The following is a 22,211-nucleotide window of genomic DNA, read 5'->3' as shown; positions in this document are numbered from 1 at the left end:
GCCGTTCTGTTCTCTAATTCAATTTTCTGGTTACTTAAAAGTCCAAAAGAACTTTCCAGGTGGGCACGAAACCCAGCCAAAGGGAATTCCGCTTTTATTCATAACCTGTCTGTGCTTACAGTAAGTTCTGAAAAGGGAACTAGACCCAACATGTCAAAATATCTGCTGAGATGGGGTGGGGGGGTTGGGAGAGGAAGGGTTTGTGTGCACGAGCGTGCCTGCACTCTGAGTGTAAAGGCATCATTCTGCCAAGGGGTCAAATAGGAAAAGGCATGGTGCGCACCTCCTGGGAGCTGTTAGTCACTGGAAATCAGTCTCAGGGGTCTGGTCTAATTCCAGTCCAGCTCACATGCCAACACTGCGCTGTTTAGACCGTGGAGAACTTTCCGTGCTTTCCCCACTGCTGATGCTAGGCCACCACTAATTCACTTACAGACGATGCTTACAGTCTGTAAAACTAGTCCAGGAAGTCTCCAACAGGGCCTGGCACATGTGTCCACCATCTGGCAGGGGGTGGCTCTGAGTGGGCGAGCTGCCGCCTGCTAGTGCTTGTCTTCACAGGCTCCTCAGCCTACAGCAGGTTTGAGACGCTGGGAGGGAGTTTAAAAGACAACCTAAGGGGTTTAAAAGGTAGAATTTAAAGTCTGCTAAGAGGTAAAGGGATGCTGCATCATTTACGCTTTATTTTACATTTATTTATTTATTTATTTATTTATTTATTTATTTATTTATTTATTATGTACACAGTATTTCATCTGCATGTGTGCCTGCAGGCCAGAAGAGGGCACCAGATCTCAGTACAGATGGTTGTGAGTCACCATGTGGTGGCTGGGAATTGAACACAGGACCTCTGGAAGAGAAGTCTGTGCCCTTAAGCTCTGAGCATCTCTCTGGCCCCCATCATTTACACTCTTTTTTAAGGTCTCACTATTTAGCCCAAGCTGGTTTTGAACTCACTATATTGCCCAGGTTGGTCACAAACTTGCAGAAATTTACCTGCCTCGGTTTCCTGGAATTAAAGGTAGAAACCACCACACCTGCTTGACACTTTTTACAAGCATGTTGTTGGAAGGGGTGTACTTGTTCATCTATATAAGTGTATGAATATGCACGTGGAACCAGAGGCTGACCTTAGGGTTTCTACTGCTATGAAGAGACACCATGTCCATGGCAACTCTTATAAAGGAAAACATGGAGTTGAGCTTACAGTTTTAGAGGTTTAACCCATTATCACCATGGTGGCATGCCAGCAGCCATGGTGCTGGAGAAGCAGCTGAGAGTTCTACATCTTGCACAGGCAACAGGAAAGTGGTCTGTCTCACTGGGCATGGCTTGAGCATAGGTGAGGCCTCAAAGCCACCTCCATAGTGACACACTTCCTCCAACCAGGCCACACTCCCTAACAGTGCCACTCTGTTTGGGGGCCATTTTCTTTCAAACCATCACGGTGTCTTTCCTCAATCGTCCTCCACCGTTTTATTTTTGAGACAGGGTGTCTGAGTCTGGAGTTCATCAGTCCTGCTACTCCGCTGGGTAGTGAGCTTCAGGCACACACCTGGGTTCTCCCCCTCCCCCAGTGCTGGGATCACAGGTGTGTGCCTCTGTGCCTACACCTGGGTTCTCCCCCTCCCCCAGTGCTGGGGTCACAGGTGTGTGCCTCTGTGCCTACACCTGGGTTCTCCCCCTCCCCCAGTGCTGGGGTCACCGGTGTGTGCCTCTGTGCCTAGTCTTTAAAGTGGGTTCTGGGGATCCAAACTTAGGTCCTCATGTTTGCACACAAGTATCTCACACACTGGGCCACCTTTCAGCCCCACAAAAAACATTTAAAATGATTGTTTTAAAAGTGGCTTGGGTGGATAGAGGAAGGACTCAGAAAGCCTCAACTCTGACCGAGGAGCTCTTGGCTGGAGGTGGGAGAGTCACTTTACCTTGGGAAGTAGCTTCTGGCAGGTTGCTCAAGCCTTAGCGGAAGATGCCACATTCCAATGTGGATGGGCACATTAATTGGGCTTGATCAAGTTATGAAGAAGAGGAGACCAAGTTTGGAGGGAGCTGTGTTAGGGGTGTGAGATGAGTTGAGAGAAGGACTGACTGAGTGCACAGAGTCAAGATATAGTGTATTTATATGTGAGAATTCCAAAGAATAAAAAAAATCAATAAAGATGTCTCTGATACTTCTTCAATGAAAATTTCCATGTTCAAGTTGGGAGGAATTGTTGGCCAGAGGGCTGGTTGTTATTCTAGACTCCTGAGCTAGATCTCCTTTGCTTTCTTGGTAAAAATTTGGTGAAAAAAAAATGGCTACGATGGCTAGTTTTACTTGTCAACTTGACATAATCTAGAATCACCCTAAAGGAGTCTCAGTAAGGAATTGTCTAAATTAGGGGGACTTGTGGGGATGTCTCTTAGGGATTGTCTTGATTACATTAACTGAGGTGGAAGGCCCTACCCCACTGTGGGCGGCACCATTCCCTGAGCAGAGATCCCGGATTATATGAGTAGAGAAAGTGAGCTAAACACTTGCACTCATGTGTGGGATTCCCCTCTGTATGCTGTGAATATATATTTGATGACCATTAGTTAATAATGAAGCTGCTTTGGGCCTATGGCAGGGCAGCAGAAAGGGCCAGGGATGGAGCCCTGCGGTAAAGTGCTCACCCACAAGGCATAAGGCACAAGGCCCTGGGTTTAATCCTCAACACTGAAAAAAAAAAAGAAAGAAAGAAAGAAAAAAGAAAGAAATAGTCTGAATGGATTAGGCCAAAAGTGTGGTATGAGTCTATCTGTAATGCCTCAAACTGAATAAACTAGGGTAACTGGGCCATTAAAACAAATAACAACCACCATTAAGTGTGATTCATCCAATAAAGAATCCACAGGTCCAAAATAAGCAACAACAACAAAAGATACAAACAGTCTTCCTCCAGGAGAAGGCCAGCCAACAGATGTAGATGAAATGACAACTACAAATCTTTATTTCACATTCGTCACGGGCACAACTGATTTAGGAAGCATTGCCAATGTAAGCTAAAACTATTGGGCAAAAGTGTAATGAACATAAAACATTTAGAGGGTCTCATAGCACAGTAAACATTGAGGCTTTGCATAATTCACCATTCACCACAAAAGGAAAAACTTAGGCATCTTTAGGTAGAGAAACTCAGCAGAGGCCACCTTTTCCAAGCAATCGAAGTTCATGCGAGAGTAGTATTCCTGCCCCAAATGCACACTCTGTGTCCAACAATAAGGAGATACAAGCAAACCCTACCTGAGCCATTCTACAAGGAAAATGACTTTGGCCAGTCTGTTTCAAATATGTCAACCTCGTAAGATTAAAGAAAAGGCTTAGAAACTGTTCCAGATCATAGAGAGACAACACAACTCACTATAATGTGTAACCCGAAATTGGGTACTGGGCTAAGACTCTGATTAGCACTGGACTTGATAAGAGCCATGTCTATGCTAAGTGACTTTGTTAGCAGGAAACGCACTCCGATATTCTTAGGAATGAAATAGCGTGATGCTTAATAAACTCTAAAAAGATTTCAGAAGATACAGATGAATGCGTGTGTGCACGAATGAGGGAAGAAGAACACGCAAAGGAGACGTTAGTCTAGGAGCGAGAGATATAGATGGTCTCCGTGAGGGTTTCACGTTTCTCCGAGTGTCAAAGCCCAAGGTTTAAACAGAAATGACTTTAAATGAGAGTGAAACCTAAGAAGAAAAACTTCAAAGGCATCCTTTCTGCTAAGGCTCCCGCGGTGACTTTCCTACAGCCTCCCGCCGCCTGTCTTTTCATCAGCGCCATGCGTGGGTACTTTGCCGACATCCTTCTAGCGCTCTGTAGCGCTCGCATTCCCCAAGCACCTGCCGGGCTCTCGCTTATTATGTGACAACCTGCCCAGCCCGCTGCTCTCACAAAAACTGAGCTCTGCAGCCATCGGTGAGCTTTACCTTGGAAGAGCTGGCCCTGTCGTTCTTATCTCCCTCACGTTAGCTTTCAGTGTGGAAAACGTTCGTGTTTGGTTTGATGCTGGCAGACAAGAAGATCGGCAAAATCAAGATTCTGTCTTCAGGGAATCTCTATAATAGATAAAAGCAAGCACAAAGCGAATGAGATAAAAATACAAACACGGCGAGGACTGAGATTGGAGCCACAAGGCAGAGAAGCGAGCGCTGCAGGGGCTATCAGCAGGAACGTGGACAGACAGACAGATGCTAAGCCTCTCTCACCCAGCAGTCCTCGGGTTGGGAGGAGCTGGGGATGAGAGTGGGGGAGAGCTGGTGAAGCCAGCAGAGTTAAAAGGTCTTGGAAGTAAAAGAAGGACTTGGAAGGTCATGTGTCTGCAGCGCAGAGCTAAGGCGAGATGGTGCAGGACAAAGACAAAGATGCTAAGGCAAGATGGTGCAGGATGCAAAGATGTGGATAAAGAACACATCCTGTCCCTGGTTCTCAGCTCAGAGCTTTGAGTAGCCTGCCATGGCTTAACTGCTAGGCCAGTGTTTGTCAAGCTAAAGAGGTGACTCAAGTGGACCCCTAGAGCCTCAAGATGGGGACAGATCACCAGAAAGACAAACCAGATGACTGGAAGGTTGGCGCTGGGAGAGAAGGAGACTGCGTTGAATTGGATCGCCTGACACATGATTTCGTCAGCTGTACCTAAACAACAAAAGGTGATCAGATCTCTGCAATGACAGCTTGGTAAAGCCTACGGGCTGGTGACCACTTTGCTGTGCAGGGAAGGTGATGCTCCTTGACCCCCGCCCCCCAGGGACAAGGTGTGGCAGCTCTGAGCTCTGGATTCTTCCAGACCTTCTGAGATGATTTCATTGCTGCCTGAGTTGTAGCCTTTTTAAGAAATAGAGCACCTTCCTAAGTTCTGAGCCAGGCAGTCGATTATGAGTGAAGGCTGCAGAAGTCCTGGGATTGCGGCCGACTAGTTAGAAGCATGGGCAGACTGGAGACTCCACCATTGTTCTGGAGTTTTTCCATCGGGTACCTGAAATGTTTGGACGACTGAGCCATGAACACCGGGTTAGCACCACCGCTGAACTGAAGTACACTGAATTGGGGTGAAAACAGAGAATTGATATGTAGACACCTGAACATGCATAGACTTCTAGCCACAACAAGGAGGCTGGACTTGAACCCATTTGCAAGGCTAAGCCACTGAAACTCTTGGTTTCTTTTGCTAGAGAAAGGTTTAATTCTCAGTCATTCTCCTGAGCTGCAACATGGCACCGGTGAGTACTAAGGCAAGAAGACCCATTCGGGAAGCCTTTGGCTCTCAAAGCAGGGACCCAATGCAGGGCCTCATGCCTGCCAGGCAACACTCTATCTCTGAGCCATCCCAGCCACGGACTGTGGCAGGAACAAGTGGGCACAGTAGGAACAAAGGAAGGGGACAAGAGAGTGGCCAGGGGTGGTTATAGGGATGGTGAAACTATGGTGACAGTCCCATTTCTGGTGGGAAACAGGAGAGAAACATTTTGTGGCTCTGACTTTGGTTTTGAACACAGTGAGTTCAAGATGCAACAACACCCCCTGGAGTGTTGGGTCTGCAGCATGTGACAGCCATCCATTTGCTCCTTCAGTAAGACATGCTGTAAGCCACTGCCACACAGCAAGTGAGGACAATCTCCTCTCTCAGCCTTGCATTTCCTGCTTTTCCTATCTAGAGAAATCCTGCACATCTTTCAAGATTCATCTGGAAGAAATCTGGTATTTAGTTGGGGCTGAGGAGACAGCTCATTCAGTAAAGTCTTGCCAAGAAAGCAAGCAGACCTGAGTTCAGATCCCCGGCACCCACATAAAAACTTGGCACACCACCCACCTGCTTGTAATCCCAGCCCTGAGGAGGTAGAGATATGGGGACCCCAGGGACATGCTGGTCACCCATTGTAGCTGAATGGGTGAACAAGTGGTTCAGTGAGGAAATTTGTCCTTAAAAATAGGTTGGACAGCAATTACAGAAGACTACAGATTCATCCTTTGGCACCCTGTGCACACACGTGTGCACACTTGCACACACATGTACAGGCACATGCAAATGCACCAATGTCATGCTGAGCATTGCATCTGGACCACACTGAAGCCTGTCAATCTGTTTCTTCAGTCAGACGGTGTTGTAAGGATGCTGTCACTTCACACCACACATGGTGGTCACTCTCTGCCTCTGCCCAGTGTTTCCTTCCCCCTTTCTCTGCTTAGATAAGTCCTTTTGATCTTTCAAAGAGCCCTTTCAAAACCTGTGGGCGGCATTAGGCTTTCACCAGACACCCCAGCTTGTATTCATATTTCTGCAGCCAGAACAGACAGTGGGAAGCCTCTGAATAATTTAAGTCCACACTGTCTCGCAGGAGACTGTCCTTACTGTACACAGTCTCGTCAGTGCGGTTAGATTGTGAGCCCCTGTGACAAGAGCCGTTTCTTTCATAGCTCCCTGCATCCTCAGAAGCCCAGAGCAGTCTCTGTGCCCTCAAAGGGGACTCACGGTGGATTCACACAAAAGCAATGAACGACTTCGTGGAACATGGATGAAACCAAGCAAACGTTTCTAGCAATGCAAGGTTAGAAATGTCCATATGTCGTGTGTCGTTCAGTCAGTTTTGCTGTCAATTAAATCTGTTTATTTGGTGACACTGCAAATATCATACCTTTGTAACTTAAAAGGCACAGAAACAGCATCCGGGAACATGCCTGGGGGGGGGGGGGGAACCTGAGGCTGCACCGAGGAACTGGGGCAGGATAATGGAAAAGTCTGGACTGTGATGAACAGGAGCTGCTGGCATAGAACCACTAATGAGGGGGGTGGCGGCTAACGGGGGAGGGACGCGGCCGCTAATGGAAACCCCTGTGTCTGGGAGACCCAGTTTCATGGAGCATCTTCATTAATGGCAGAATCAAGGGTTCTTGATTTGGCTAATAGCATTTTGAACTGGTTCTAAATAGGGAGGTGCAGCAGGCATCGCTGAGGACAGGGAAGTTTCATAGATGGGTCTACAGAGCCTAGAAATAGGAATAAAAATGATCACAATGAGATCTGATTTAGGAAAAATGCAGATGGAAGCAGCGAGGGGAGAAATCCTCCCAAATGCAGGCTCGCCCGCAGGCTGGGAAACCTAGAAAGCAGCCTCCGGAGAGTGTCTGTGAGGACAGCAAGGGAGTAGGGACGCGCTGTAACAGCATGTCGCTCAGCCCAGTGACAGGTGGCAGGAACAGAAAAAAACTGTCAAAGACTGCATTGCAACAGTCTTCCTCGACAGCTATAAACAGTGTGGGGGACTAGCTGGGAAAAGAAGCCAGCAAAACCACACTTGGCATTTGGGCTTCATTCCTTCCTTTGTTAAAAAGGGCTAAGCCTTGCAGCTCAGGACCCAAACTGTAGTTCTCTGTGATTCTGGCAGGAGGGATTGGTAAGACAGTGCAGTGCAGGGTTAAAGTGGTTAACTACCTGCAGCTCCCCTAAAAATCTTCTTCGTGATAAAAAAAATATCCAGCATCCCTTCATGATAAAAGTCCTGGAGATACTAGTCTAGCATCCTTCATGATAAAAGTCCTGGAGAGACTAGCAGTAAAGGAGACCCATCTCAAGATAAAAACGTTGACATACCAAGCCACAGATAGCATCTTACTAAGCAGACCAAATGGAAGGTGTTTCCACTATAAGCAAAAGCAAAACAGGTGTGTTTACTTGCCCCTCCTGTTCAAGTCTTAGCTAGAGCACTAAGTCAAGTGAAGGAGATCAAGGGGATACAAATAGGAAAGGAAGAAGTCAAAATAGTCTGTCTGAAGATGATATTATTCTACACATAAAGGACGCCAAGGACACCAGAAACCTTCTATGACTGATAAACACGTTCTACAGTGAAGCAGGACATAAAAGTAACACACAGTAGCCTTGCTATTAACAATGAGAAGATGTAAAGAAAGAAATCAGAGAACCAATACCACCCAAAATAGTCTCAAAAATATTGGAATAAATCAAGTCAGGGAAGGAAAAGACTTACATGATAAAAGCCTTAAGACAATGAAAAAAAATCAAAGAAGACAACAGAAGAAAGCAAGACCCCCTTCCCGCCTGGGTTAGTAGGATTAATGTTGTGAAAACGGTCTAAGAGACAATATAACTCCCATCAAAATTCTAATGCAATTCTTCAGAGAACTTAAAAACAACACAATTTTCAGCTACATATGGAAACACAAAGGATCCAGGAAAACTAAAACAATCTGAGCAATAAAAATTACTGCTGGGGGCTTCACTATCCCAGATATCAAGTCATACCACATGGTACAGTAATAAAAAGAACATGGTAACAGCTTAAAAACAGATACACTGATCAAAGGATCGGAATTGAGGACCCAGATACGGGCCTACACTCCAGCAGCCAACAACAGACACTGGAAATAAGACAACATCTTCAGCAAACGGTGCTGGCCAAACCGAATAGTTACATGAAGAATGAAATCAGATCCCTGTCCCTTACCGTGCATGAAAATCAACTCCCGATACATCCAGGACCTCAACGTGGGATTTAATGTCCTGAGAGAGAGAAATGGGGATATACTCAAGCTTATCGGCACAGGAAAGAGGTTTCTGAGCAGTAGCCAGTGGAGTAGGCATTAAAACTGATAATTAATACATAGTTCATCATAAAACTAAACACTACTATGCAGTAAAGGACGTTGTCATTCAAGGGAAGCAGCAGCCTTGAGAATGGGAGACTCTTGAGTTGCCATTCTGGCAGGTGGTTAGTATCTAGAATAGTCAAAGAAGAAACTAAACATCAAGAAACAAGCAACTCAACTTACAAACATGGAACTCTTCTCAGCACAGAACTGAACTGAAAGTTCTCAGACAGGTGAAACACAGACAGTTAGGAAACCATTGTTTTTGTTTGTTTTTAATGTTCAACATCCTTAGCCTTCGGGAAAATGTAAATTAAACTACTTTGAAATTTCATCTTACTCCAGTCAGAATGTCTATATATATACATGCGTGCTGGCACGGATGTGGAGAAAGGAGAACATTTATTCACTGATGGCGGGAATGAAAACTTGTCGAGTATCTTCTAAAAATAGATCTAAGCTCATGATCAGCTCGATCACTCCCAGATAGACCCATGGGACTCTACATCCCACTACAGCGGGGGTTGCTCATCCTTGTCCATGGCTGCTCCACTCACAATAGCCAGATGTTGGAAACAGCCTGGATGTCCGTCGTGCGATGAATCTAGTACATTCACACAATTTCATATTATTCAACTGATTTGAAAAATAAAACTAGGAAACTTTCAAGTGAGTGGATGGAGCAGGAAACCATCGCTCTGACTGAGGTAACTCAGACCCAGAGAGACAAATGCCATGTGTTTCCCCTCATTTCTGGAGTTAGCTTTGACTCTCTAGATAAGTGCTTCATTTGGAACACCACAGTGGGCAGGAAGTTAGTAAGGGGTCAGAAGAGGGAGCTTTCAACGAAGGAGACCTATGTTATGACAGGGTAGAGGGGAAGAGTGGAGCAATGAGACCTGAATGTGTGTGGGGGATGGGGCAGGACAGAGGGGAAAGCTGAGGGTATTTAACTAACACTAAAGACCCTTCAAAAAGTTATATGGAAATCGACTACTATAGAAGCTACCTAAAATACACATATACACACACATATATTAAAAACAAATCCCGGTGCCAGGAACAAGTTACTTCTCCTGTGGAGTTTCTGACTACTGAGATCCCATAGACCCCCAAGACATTACAGGGGTCTATTCGATATTTTCTTGGTCACCTTCCAGAATGTGACAGAAAAATCTTTATTGCCAAAGATTTCATACACTTAAGTCACAAGACACGGAGAGACCAAGCTGGTCCTGACCTAGAAGAGTTATCCCTACTGGCTGTCTTTCCTCATTCTAGAAGATGCTATGCATTCCACTGGTGGAGAAGCGTAGCCATCAGCCTCCCCCTAGAACGACAAACATGACTGGTCTGGCAAGGCATGCACATTGGGGCGACAGTGGCCTGAATGTTGTGGGAGGGAGCCACCATCTCTGCTTGGGTTTAAGGTCCGCTCTCCAAGATGAGCCCCCAGCACCATTACCAGGGCCAAGAACCTGTAGTGAGAAAGATGACAGATCCTAGAAGAGAACTTAGCACAATCGTTCTGTAAATGGGCCTGGCATTAAACCTCCTATGGTTCATGGTTACACTACCATAAGTGCAAGCTCAACCCTCATTAGAGAGGCTGATTCTCGCAGTAAATGGCGATCAACACAAAGGGAGGGGAGGTGGGCACGGACCCCACTCCTAGCGGAGGAGCAGCTAGGAGGTCAGGGAAGCAGCTACTAAAGAGAAAGCCGCTTCTTTAAGGCTGTGACAGCTTGTTGGTCGATTTTATCTCACCTATTTTCACTGACCTAGATTTCCAACAATGACGGGAGAGCGACATCTTAGGGGGTGTGATAATTTTACTCTCTACTTGAAAGAGAACCTTTGTATCAGTAGGATGGGTAGTTCACTTTCGCAGGTAAAAACAGACCATGGAAAATGTCTCTCCCAGCAGCTTTGGGAGTCGCCCACTCTCCTGAAGTCACCCCCACTCCATCGGCGTCTCCTGCTGTGTCTGAAGGAATCAGAAAGAGTGGCGATGCTTAAATTAATCAACCCCATCCTGAACAGAGGACAAAGGTCCTGAACAAAGGAACTGTTCAAGGACACAACACTTCTGCCCTTGCCACCTCTTCCCAGTGTTCCCAGAAAAGCAAGACATGGTGGAGGAAGACAAGGTGGGCCTTCCTTAGTCACCCAGGAAGTTAAGCATCTCAGGAGTGTGGTCAGGTCCTCCCACTGTCTGATTGCATGGAGAAGGAAATGACACCAGCTGTTGCTGGTGTGCTGATGGACGTTATCCACGTGGAACTTGTGCTTGCGGTTAGGAAAGGAGGCAAACCTGAAGAGAATCTGCAAGCTCAGATCTGAGAGCCACTGAAGGAGCTCCGGTCGCTGGAGCCTGCTGCGGTGTTCTGGTGTTTGCCTACCCAACTGCCACTGCAAGCTGCCGTCCACAGCACAAGTTGCACTGAGGGTCCCAGCCCATAGGCACAGAAATCTCTGCCCTAGGACATAGTTTGTACGGCCCTCCAGCTCAAAACCTCCAGGCTCCTATGACTGTGGTCTGAATCTCACTCATGCCAATGAAAGTCATGGACCTGTCAGTCCCTTCTTGTGCCTTCCCAGGGCATTCAGAACAATGTCTGTGGCCCCTGACTTCCTCTCCAGCTCCTTTATAACCACCCTCCTCCATACATGGGCTGGCCATGCCAGACTCTGCTTTAACTCTTCTTTCTAGCTACAGCTACTAGACTGTTCCTATTTTTTTTATATCCTATATTTTTTTGAGATAGGAAAAAAAAAAAACCCTGACTCTGGGAGTTCAGATCTATCCCACTACGCATCTGAGGATGACCCTGAATCCCTGCTTCCCAGCACTCACCTCCCAGGCGCTGAACAACCGGTGTGCGCTAACAAGCCTGGTTTATCTGGCACTGAAGTTCATGCCCAGTGCTTTCTGCATGTTAGGCAAGCACTCCACCGACTGAGCTACACCCCTGCTGCTTAGGCAAGCACTCCACCGACTGAGCTACACCCCTGCTGCTCTTCTCTGTTCTGAGGGCGCCCTCGGCCAGGTCTTCTCTACACCACCCTGCTAGGTACATTGCTGCCCTTAAAATTTTTGTGTTCTTCTTCATCTGGATACATTTGTTTATTTATTTGTTTGCATGTTTGTTAGTGCTTTCCCCCCCCCCACGTAACATATGTGTCCTGAGGACAGGAACTCTGCAGGGTAGAATAATGCGTAGCACTTATATGCAATTAGCACTAATTATTTTGTTTTCTTTGTTTCAGATTTGCTTGTTTGTTTGTATGGTTATTTGAGACAGGGTTTCTCTGTGTAGCTTTGGAGCCTGTTCTGGATCACACTCTGTAGACTAGACTGGCCTCGAACTCACAGAGATCTGCCTGCCCCTGCCTCCCAAGCACTAGGATTAAAGGTGTGCACCATCACCACCCAGCATTAATTATTTATTATGCTATTATTGTTGTAATTATTATATTCATACCAAAGTACAAAGGCCAAGATTATGTGATTTCCTTGGTGTATTTAAATGTCAAGTTTGGTCCATTCCCAATTATTATTTCTGCATTCTGGTCCAGAATGTTTAGAAGTTATCTTCTACCCTCACAGTAAATAATAGCCAAACAAACTAAAGACTAGAAATTCTCACACTTACTGGAGCCTTACGGTGATACTGCAGCCCTATAAACCAGCAAGACAGACACAGTGTAGTAGCTTATAGGCCAGGGACAGAGGCCTGCATCTGGAATCAGGAGAAAAAGCACTTATGCTCTAAGTGATGGATGGTGGCCTTCAGGGTGGACAATAAAAGCTAAATCCACAGGGGTGTCCAGCTCCAGGAAAGCCCAGCTTGTCCATGTATTTCACCTGCAAGGTCGTGTCAAGTTCTCAGCATGAAAATCTCAAAAAAATGGCCTTGGACTTCTTGAGGAGTAGATGTAATCGGTCCTTTTCAAATCCAGCCAAGAAAACAATTCTGAGATTCCATCTTACACCTGTCAGAATGGCTAAGATAAGAAACACCCATGATAGCTTATTCTGGAGATGATGTGGAGTAAGGGGAACACTCATCCATTGCTGGTGGGAATGCAAACTTGTCCAACCACTTTGGAAATCAGTATGGTGGTTTCTCAGGAAATTGGGAGTCAACCTACCTCAAGATCCAGCAATACCACTCTTGGGAATATACCCAAGAGATGCCCAATCATACTATGAAAGCATTTGTCCAACTATGTTCATAGTAGCATTATTTGTAATAGCCAGAACCTGAAAACAACCAAAGAATGGATAAAGAAAATATGGCACATTTACACATTAGAGTACTACTCCGAGGGGGGGAAAATACAATGACATCTTGAATTTTGCATGCAAATGGATGGAATTAGAAAACACCATCCTGACTGAGGTAACCCAGGCCCAAAAAGATGAATATGGTATGTACTCATTCATAAGTGGACACCAGTTATAAACAGAATATTGAGCCTATATAGTTCGTGATCCTAGAGAAACTAAGTAACAAGGTGAACCCTAAAAAAAACATATATAGATCCACCTGGAAGATCAAAATAGACAAGATCACCAGACAAAATTGGGAACATAGGGGTGGAGGGAGAAGGAAGGGCAGAAGGGGAAGAGAAGAAGAGAAGGGGAAGAGTGAGGAGAATTTGAGGGAATGGGATAGCCGAGATGGAGGAAGGACAGAGATGAGAGCAAGGAAAGAGATATTTTGATTGATGGAGCCATTATGGGCTTAGCAAGACACATTGCGCTAGAGAAATTCCCAGGAATCCTCAAGGATGACCCCAGCTAAGACCCTAAGCAATAGAGGAGAGGGTGCCCGAACTGGCCTTGCCCTGTAGTCAGACTGATCAATATCTTAAATGTCACCATAGAACCTTCATCCAGAAACTGATAGAAACAAAGTCAGAGGCCCACAGCGGAGCACTGGGCTGAGCTTCCAAAGTCCAGCTGAAGAGTGAGAGGAGTGAGAATATGAGCAAAGAAGTCAAGGCCATGATGGGTTCACCCACTGAAACAGTTTACCTGAACTAATGGGAGCTCACCAACTCCACCCGGACTGGGAAGGAACAAGCATAGAACAAAACTAGTCACTCTGAATGTGGTTGACAGTTGCATGGCTGGGGCAGACTGGGGGGGCCACTGGCAGTGGCACCAGGATTTATCCCTACTGCTTGTTCTGACTTTTTGGGAACCTGTTCTCTTTGGATGAATAACTTGCTCAGCCTAGATATAGTAGGGAAGGCCTGAGACCTTCCCCAAAGCAATGTGCCTTACGCTTTCTGGGGATTGGATTGGGGTGTGGGTGTGGGTAAGTGGAGGGGTTTGAAGGAGGGGAGGGAGTGAGAACTTGGATTGGTATGTATAATGGAAAAAGATAGTTTGATTTCTTTTTTTTTTTAAATATGAATCCAACCAGGTTCTCCATTCCCCTTAATAAGGCCTGTCCCCTAAAGAAACTGTTTTACAGGAGCCTAACCAACAGAAGTTTTACCAAATCCTAACCAACCTGAACAAAGAATAATATCCACCCCAGCATGGTGGCCCAGCACTCAGGGAACAGAGGCAGGTGGATCTATAAGTCTGAGGCCACACTGGTCTACAGAGTGAGTTCCAGTAGAGCCAGGGCTACACAGAGAAACCTTGTGAAGAAGAAGGAGGAAGAGGAGCAAAGAGGAGAGAGACAGAGGAAAAGAGGGAGGGAGGAAGGGAGGGAAAGCAACCTAACTGAGGCACACAAAGCGACTGAGACCTGACCACAGACTGTCTTCTGTCTGTCCGCAGTCCACGACTGTGATGAGATATCTGAGATGAACAAATTAATGATGGGAAAGTAATCCCCAATCCGCTGACTCCATTGCTTGGATCTCTGGCATCATGGTGATGGAGGCTGATCACCTCCCTGAAGCCAGGAGGCAGAATTAAAAAGGGAGGAACCAGGGTCCATACACACCCTTAAGCACCTCCTCCGTGACTTAGCCTCCTTCCACTGGCCTCTACCTCCTAAAGGTTCTTCCATGTCCCAACAGAGCCGGTCCTGATCTAAATGCTAACTTCTCCCTAACGAATGTGCCCTCTCCACCCCAGCGACTAGCAATTCAACAGGACTCCTATGCACTTGTGGGATTAGAGGGGGGCTGTGCACAGAGGGCACTACATCTTCACCATGTCTAAGAAATCACTAGGAAGACAGAATCAAGAACACCTGAGACCATTTTAGCCAACTGATATACCACCTACATCAAACAGTAAATTCAACCCAAGCCAATAAGTATACAACTTAACCCCAATCCCTATCCAACTCAGGGCCTTTTACGTGCTATACAAATTTAAGAAAAATTACAGTGCATTAAGAAAGGAAAAGAAACAGCCTAAAAACACAAAGCCAGCGTTAGAACCAGGGCTCCAGAGAGCAGAGATGCTAGAGGACCAGTCTGGTAACAGAAAGCAAGGAGGATGAATGTGCAACAGCTGCAAGAGAAAATGGACACCACGGAAGAACAGCTGGGCACCTAAGAGAGAGGGAGGAGCCTGAAAAACAAAGAGAAGCACTAGGAAGCCAGAGAGCCGGGGGAAATGAAGAGCCTTGGGTGGCTCATCAGCACAGCAGACCAGGCCTGGCTGAGCTCATCCCTGAATTCAAAACTATATGAATAGAACGTCTTAATCCGAAAAGAAAGAGGAAAGATGGCCCAGCATCTAGGCTGTGGAATGTTTACAAAGGGCAGAACCTGTCTAGTGGGAATTCTAGAAAAAGAATAAGACAGAAACTAGTGATATATTTGAACTAGTAACAGATCTTTCAAAACTGAGCTTGGACACTTAGACACCTGAATAGAACGCTCGGGGCACACAAGGCACGATGCAGAAACCCTACACTAAGAAGCATCCAAACTGCAGGAAACCAAAGACAAGAAGGAAACCTCAAAGAGAAGAAGATGGGAAGCCTTGGCCTGTATCAGAGGAGCTATGGAAAGCTACACCTGACTTCAATGCAAGCGGCGAGAGAGTAAAAGGGAATATAGTGGCCCATCAACCTGGGATTCCCTACTCAGAGAGACTGCTCTCGAAATACAATAGACTTTTCTCACAAAATTGGGTGAAAGAAGATTTCAAACGGAAGGAAGATTAGATCAGAAAAATCAGATGTGAGAGAGAATAAATGAAAGCAAACAGAGACTCCTGTTTCTTAGTTTTAACCATCCTAACGCTTAACAGCAACGACGCGTATGGAATGGCACCAATGTCATAAAGAATGCCAGGGAGGACTTGGAACACTGTTAGAGTTTGCACCATGGCCCTGAGGCCTGGGTGGGTGGCACAGTCTGTAAAGAATTTCCCATGCGTGCATGAAGACCCAAGTTCAGCTCTCTAGCACCCACAGAAAAGTTGTGCATGTGGCGGGAGCCTGTCATCCAAGTGCTGGGGAGTCAGACAAGAAGGCCCCTTGGGTGTGACGGTATTCTAGCCAAATCCACAGGCCAGATTTAGTGAAATATATATGGGAGCAACTGAGGAAGACACCAACATTTTGCCCTCTGTCAGCCACCCACATGTACACACACACGCACGAGCTTGCACAACACACACAGAGAGAGAGAGAGAGAGAGAGAGAGAGAGAGAGAGAGAAAAGTAGACTTAAAGCAGTTATAAATACACTGCAAATTCGGAGGAAAGCACTAATTTTTTTTTAAAGAAGTACAGTTAAGATCCAGTGAGATGGCTCAATGGGTAAAGACATTTGCCACCAAGTCTGATGACCGAAGCATGATCCCTGGGGTCCACATGACAGAAGGAGAGAACAGACTTCCCTATGTTCTTCTCTGACCTCCACATACTCACTTTGGCGTGCACACATGTGCTCACACACAATAAATAATGTGAAAAACGTTTAAAAGAGTCTAGGAGGAGACCAAGTGAAGCAGGATTCCCCTCTGTATGCTGTGAATATGTTTGATTGCCATTGGTTAATAATGAAGTTACTTTGGGCTAATGGTTTAACAGAGTAAAGCTAGGCCAAAAAAAAAAAAATCTGAACAGAGATGCAAAGAGAGAGTAGGCAGAGTCAAAGAAAGGCCATACAGCTGACGAAGGAGACAGACGCCAGAATCTTACCAGTAAGCTACGAGCCTCGTGGCAATACATAAAATAATAGAAATGGGTTAATTTAAGATGTAAGAGTTAGCCAGGAATATGCCTAAGCTACTGGCCAAGCAGTTTTCACTGGCTACTTCACCCACCCCATCCAATGATTCTGTCTGTGAGGGTGATGGGCTTGTGTCCCCCTTGTAGGCAAAGAACTGAAGATTTCTATAAAGGCCCACAGTCAGCAAGTGCTGAGCCAAGGATTTGTTCTATGCCTGGGTCCTTCCTCTACCATGTACTTTCTTTAAAGCCACAGTGTCTGTTCTGTGATATTTTGTTATGGAAACATGGGTTTTTAAATGTTGAGTTATAAACAAAAAATTTCACTGAGTTTAAGCTCTCAACTACAAGTCATTTATCTTGAAAAAACATTCCAATAATCGAGTTGTTTTATTACTACATGAATGTATAATTGGAAGCAAAATACAATAAACTTCTTGAGCAAAATAAATGAAAATCGTAAGTCCTGAGTGACATCTCAGACCTCAGTCAATGAGATTCTAATCTATGGCATAAACAAAGCACAACACAGCAGTAAGACGAAGGCTGAGCTCAAAGTAAAAGGCAGAGTTCACGCTGCATAGGGCAAGCAAAAGAAATGGAGCCCGGATGCCACCGGCTGCTCCTTGGTGTATTCTGGGGACCCTGGTAGTAAATCCTGGCTGTGTTAAATTAGGAGTAATGCCTCTCCCACCGACTGTGTTTCCCTGACTGCACCATTGCGTGGCCCCCTGTTTTCTTTATGAACAATCCAACTGTAGAGAGGCCTGAAATGGGGAGGGAATTCTTATCCATGATGGCAGTTAGAGAACCACTCAGGTCAGATTTTTGGAGGGATAAAGGACCCACTTCAGAGGTGACCACAGCAGGTGTGTGTCTGAGGCCACAAGGAGGCCCCTAGGTTGCTTTATTTCCCTGGACTTTAAACCATCATTCCTTCTGGATGAGCGAAAATCATTCAGGTCCGGAGTCATCTGTGTGCAAACATGGGTAGACACTTGGAAAACAGTTGTTCCGACCCAAGCAGCCTCGATCAGATGAGGAATTTGAAAAACAGAAATCTCTTGTCAAAGCAAAGTTCCAGCAGCTCAGAAGGTGTCGAAGGTGATGGCGAGGGTCTAGGGCGGGAACTGCCCTGGAGGGCAGAGCTCCAGCAAAGCCAACCGTGTCTTAAGTTTCTCCAGCGCCCAGCAACCTTTGGTGATTATGTAACAATCCTGGCAATGAAGGCGCAGGCGCTCTGATTTTTTTTTTTTGCAGAGGAACAAACTAGAGAGGATGTGTGATTCACAGCTAGCATCTGTCAGAGTGAAGTCCCCGAGTCCCGGATTCCAGAGCCAACAGACCGCCCACCGTGATTTTGCAGGGCAATCGAAAGACTGGATTTTGCATGCTTGATAGCTTCGGAGTAAGAGGAGCGGCATTTGCCCATCCTGGATGTCACACACTTTACCTCTCTAGACGTTGAGTGGGTTTTTTTTAAACCTTATTAAGTATCATTTAGGGCAGCAATTCTCAATCTGTGGGACACAACCTCTATCTTCAAATATATTAATATTACGATTTGTAACAGAACCAAAATTACAGTTATAATGTAGCAACGAAAATAATTTTATGGTTGGGGGTCACCACAACCTGAGGAACTGTATTAAAGGGTCACAGCATTGAGAAGGCTGAGAACCGCTGCTTTAGGGGACAGGAATCTGAAACGGTTTGTGACTACCTGCCTAGCTCACATGAGCCCACTACCTGCCAGCCCCACAGAAGCTACCTGTGGAGATACATGCCTCTAGTCCCAGCACTGGGGAGGTGGAGGCAGGAGGATCAGGGATTCAAAGTCATCTTCATCTACACAGTGAATCTGAGGCTAGCCTGGGCTACTTGAGACTTTGTCTCAAAATAAAGAAACAAACCCACTAATTTCCTTGTCTGTAAAATGGGGTCCCTGTACACACAAGCTCATGGGTAAAATGATCTAGGACTAATGTTGAGACATCAAGGTATCTTCCCATGGACTCTGGATAAAGAAGTCTCCTTTCCTCCTTGGCAGCATGGCCTGAGGCACAAACTCCCCAAGACACAATGATTGTATCTAAAGCTCCAGGAGGTTAAATCTGAAAACTCTGGGGCAGCCTGCGAGGGTTTGAGCTGAGCACTGGGCCGAGGGCAAGGGAAGGGAAGGACCAGCTCATCTTCTCTCTCCTCTCACGTTGCTGGCTGAACCCAGGAGCCCTCCATCTCACCTGGAAAGCCATGCAGTTGGCGGCAGCCAGAAATATCCTGAGAGGCGGCTTGGTCTTGGAGGACTTGTGGCTTCACAGATGATGGGCACCGGCCGTCACACCCAGAGAGTCAGGAGGAAGCAGAAGTAAGCTGCAAGACACAAGCAGGGACAAAGTTCAACCACTGTCACCAAACCTTTTAGCTGCCCCATTTTTCCCTCCTGAGTAAAGATTTATGGGAAACGGTGTCCATCCAGGGAAGATGCTGTAACAGGAAAAACCAGGAACTTAAGACGATGCAGCCATTTATTTATTTATTTATTTATTTATTTATTTATTTATTTATTTATTTATTTATTTATTTTGTTGGGCAGCATTCCAGAACTGGGAAGAGGCAGAAAAAACTTTCTGGAAACTTTGACTTACTTCCCAGAGACTTTAAACACCATTTTTCCTCAAGAGCAAACAAGCCCTTTTTTGCCTGATCTTCCTTCTGGTCTTCATGCAAAGGCTCAAGCAGTTTAGTGCACATTTGCCTTCCCAGTTTGCCTGTCTGCCTGCACTCCTGGAAGTGGGATTACTCTCCTTCTCCTCAGTTCTGTAAGTGTCCTAGGCAAAGCATGTCTGTGAGCAGTGGGGCCAGGAGATGGTTTCACGAGCCCTGGTTTGAAGGAAATTAGGGCAGACTTAACAGCAGTGCAGCGACTGAGCCAACTGAATGAAGCTTAGACTGACCATAGGGACTGTGAGATTCGTCTACTGGAGACCTAGAGATAAAAGAGGGCGGGTTGGGGTGTTGGGAGCTTTGGAGACCTTACCGCCTCTAATGTTTGTCACAGCCGTTACTTTCTGTGCTTTATACTCGAGGGTAGTGGTGGTGATGACGGTAGAGGAGGTAGCGGTGGTGATGGTTATTGTGGTGTTGTTTTGCTCTTTGTGTGGAGGCCTATGCTACCAGTCGATGGTAGAAAACACACAGGGATCCAACAATGATGATTCCTAAAATTATTACAACTAGCTCCAATGACATTAAAACAATATGTCCGCTGGTATTAACTATTTTACCAGAGTTATCTTGATCATGTTAAGCAAGTCTATGGGCTTTGTATTATTACTAGTGCCATTTCATAGATGAGAAAACAAAGACTCACAGGTATGACTTTTGGTTCCCACAGTCCTGAAGATGGAACCTGTTTGCTAACAGTCAAATTCAAGTCTTTCTGAGCCAAGAATGAAGTTCCTGACCAGGACACAACTGTTTGCTTGGAAAGCATCGAGTAAGTGTTATCTTTAATCCTGTATGCCTTGCTGTTATAAAGTGAGGAAGCTCACTTCTACATCTAGGGAAGAGAAAGTCCTAAGCCAGGCTGTAGGAAGGTGGTCCCTGTACTTAGCACTGAGGGCCACCCGGAAAGAACCACTGGGCTGTGTGCCAATCCCCACAGTGGTTGTGAAGAGTCCCCAGGCAGAACGGGCAGTCTGTGTAGCCTTTGTGTGGGAGAATTATGGTCAATGTACATGTTTAATAGTAACGTTCCATCTTACAATGTTACATCTTACAAAACTTTAATGCTTGACTGATCTTGATCTCAATCTACATTTACACAGTTCAGAAAGCAAGATTTATCCTCAGCCCCGAGACAGATGAGTTCCCAGATACAAGTGGCTTCTATGAACTTGACAATTCATTCTTTACTTGAGAGGTTAAAAGCAAAAAGGCTGTTTAGCAGCCTGCCCGTGAGTCACAGAAAAGGAAGGAAACAGACATCTTTGCTCTCCTCTGCTATTAGAGTGCGACCTTGGCCATGTGCCCATGGACGGAAAGTCGCTTCTCACGTCATCTTTGGCCTTGGTGTCTACTGCGAATTCTTCAACTGCCAAGTCATTGGGAGAAAAAATCTAGAATGGAAAACCTCACTGTGACTCTACTCAGCAATAAACTAAGATTCTGGACTTTGGATGCAATACCAATAATCCCAAGACTCCATGAAGGACACAGGGGCGGGGATAATGCATTCCAATCCCTGTTTCTCATTGAGGCCCACATAGAAGACTACGCCATCATCTTGTCCTGGGAGGAATTTCCAAACATGTAAGGGCTGTTTGCACTGCTTGACTGTCCATACACAAGGCACTGCCATGGGTTCCAGTCAGCACCTGCACTGGGCAGGGTCGGTTGTTGGTTTCCTGGGACTTACATGCAATCTATGTGTGGCTAAGCAAAACCCTGCCCTCTTGGCTGTGAGGACAAACAACTGGGCCAACTCTGCCTTTTTTCTAGGTCAAAGTCCAAGGTGGAATTTTGTCATGCATCACACATCACCAAGTGAAGCAGAGAATGAAGACAAGGCCCAAAGGTGATGGGGTCATAGGAACCAGAAGAATGGCTGCCTTAAGCTCTGGGTTGCAGGCCTGGCAGCCTGAAGATTCATCAGGCTCCATCCTGGGAGTCTCCGCATGTTCCTCTGAACCGCCAGAGTCAATAGACTCCCTTTCGTGCTCCAGGTGATATGATTTCTGATGCCTAAATCCTATAGACCCTCTTGAGAGGGAAGCAACTATTTGGTCACGACCCAACGATGGCAAGTGTTCTCTCACAGTCTATGTCCTCTTCAGTAGTTTCTTTCTGGGCAGAAGAGGATAGCGGTGTGAAGGAATCAGCTCTGTGGTTACATGACAAATGATCTGTAAGCCTAGTTATCTCATGAGTCAGTTATGATGAAATAAGCTGCCACAGTAGCGAGGCCAATGCAGCAAGAAACAGAGGTCTCCTCCAACCACCAGGGGAGTGAGGCCCCTGCCGCACAGTTCACAGCTGCCGGATCCCACAACAGACACGTGAATGGCCATGGAGGCAGGACCTTCCCCAGGCAAGCCTGCAGACAGCATCACAGCCCAGATCCACACGAGATCCCAAGGCAGAACCGTGGGCTGAGCTGTTCCTGGATCCCTGCCCCACACCCCAAACTGTGAGAAAGAAAATGCCCTTTAAGTCAATACATTTGGGGATAACACGGTATGCAGCAGAAGACAGTTAGCACAGGCCTTATTATGCAGGAATGTTCCTTCGGGAAAGGAAGATTTAAATTCTGATTACAGAAGAGTTTCCCATCTGAGGGCTAAAAGTAGACTAGTGTTGGCGTGGGGGCAGGCCTGTCGGTGGTGGGAGGAGCTGGGGAGTAACCTGTACTGGGTT

The 22,211-nt window shown here is 46.1% G+C and overlaps 1 long non-coding RNA gene across 2 annotated transcripts in view; it reads right to left on the bottom strand.

Moving 5' to 3' along the window:
* LOC125396255 (uncharacterized) overlaps positions 1–19,161 on the bottom strand; it is a 42,897-nt gene extending 23,736 nt beyond the window's left edge. For both annotated transcript variants that reach the window (XR_007230766.3, XR_015738487.1), the window contains exon 1: positions 19,037–19,161. This is a non-coding gene — a long non-coding RNA (uncharacterized LOC125396255). The remainder of the gene's footprint in view (positions 1–19,036) is intronic.
* Positions 19,162–22,211: the final 3,050 nt, after the last annotated feature.

This window comes from Myodes glareolus, chromosome 8, assembly GCF_982192425.1.
Source record: "Myodes glareolus chromosome 8, mMyoGla1.1, whole genome shotgun sequence".
NCBI classification, from domain to species: Eukaryota; Metazoa; Chordata; class Mammalia; order Rodentia; family Cricetidae; genus Myodes; species Myodes glareolus.
The sequence above is the reverse complement of the archived record's forward strand: the minus strand, read 5'-3'. Positions and strand labels throughout refer to the sequence as shown.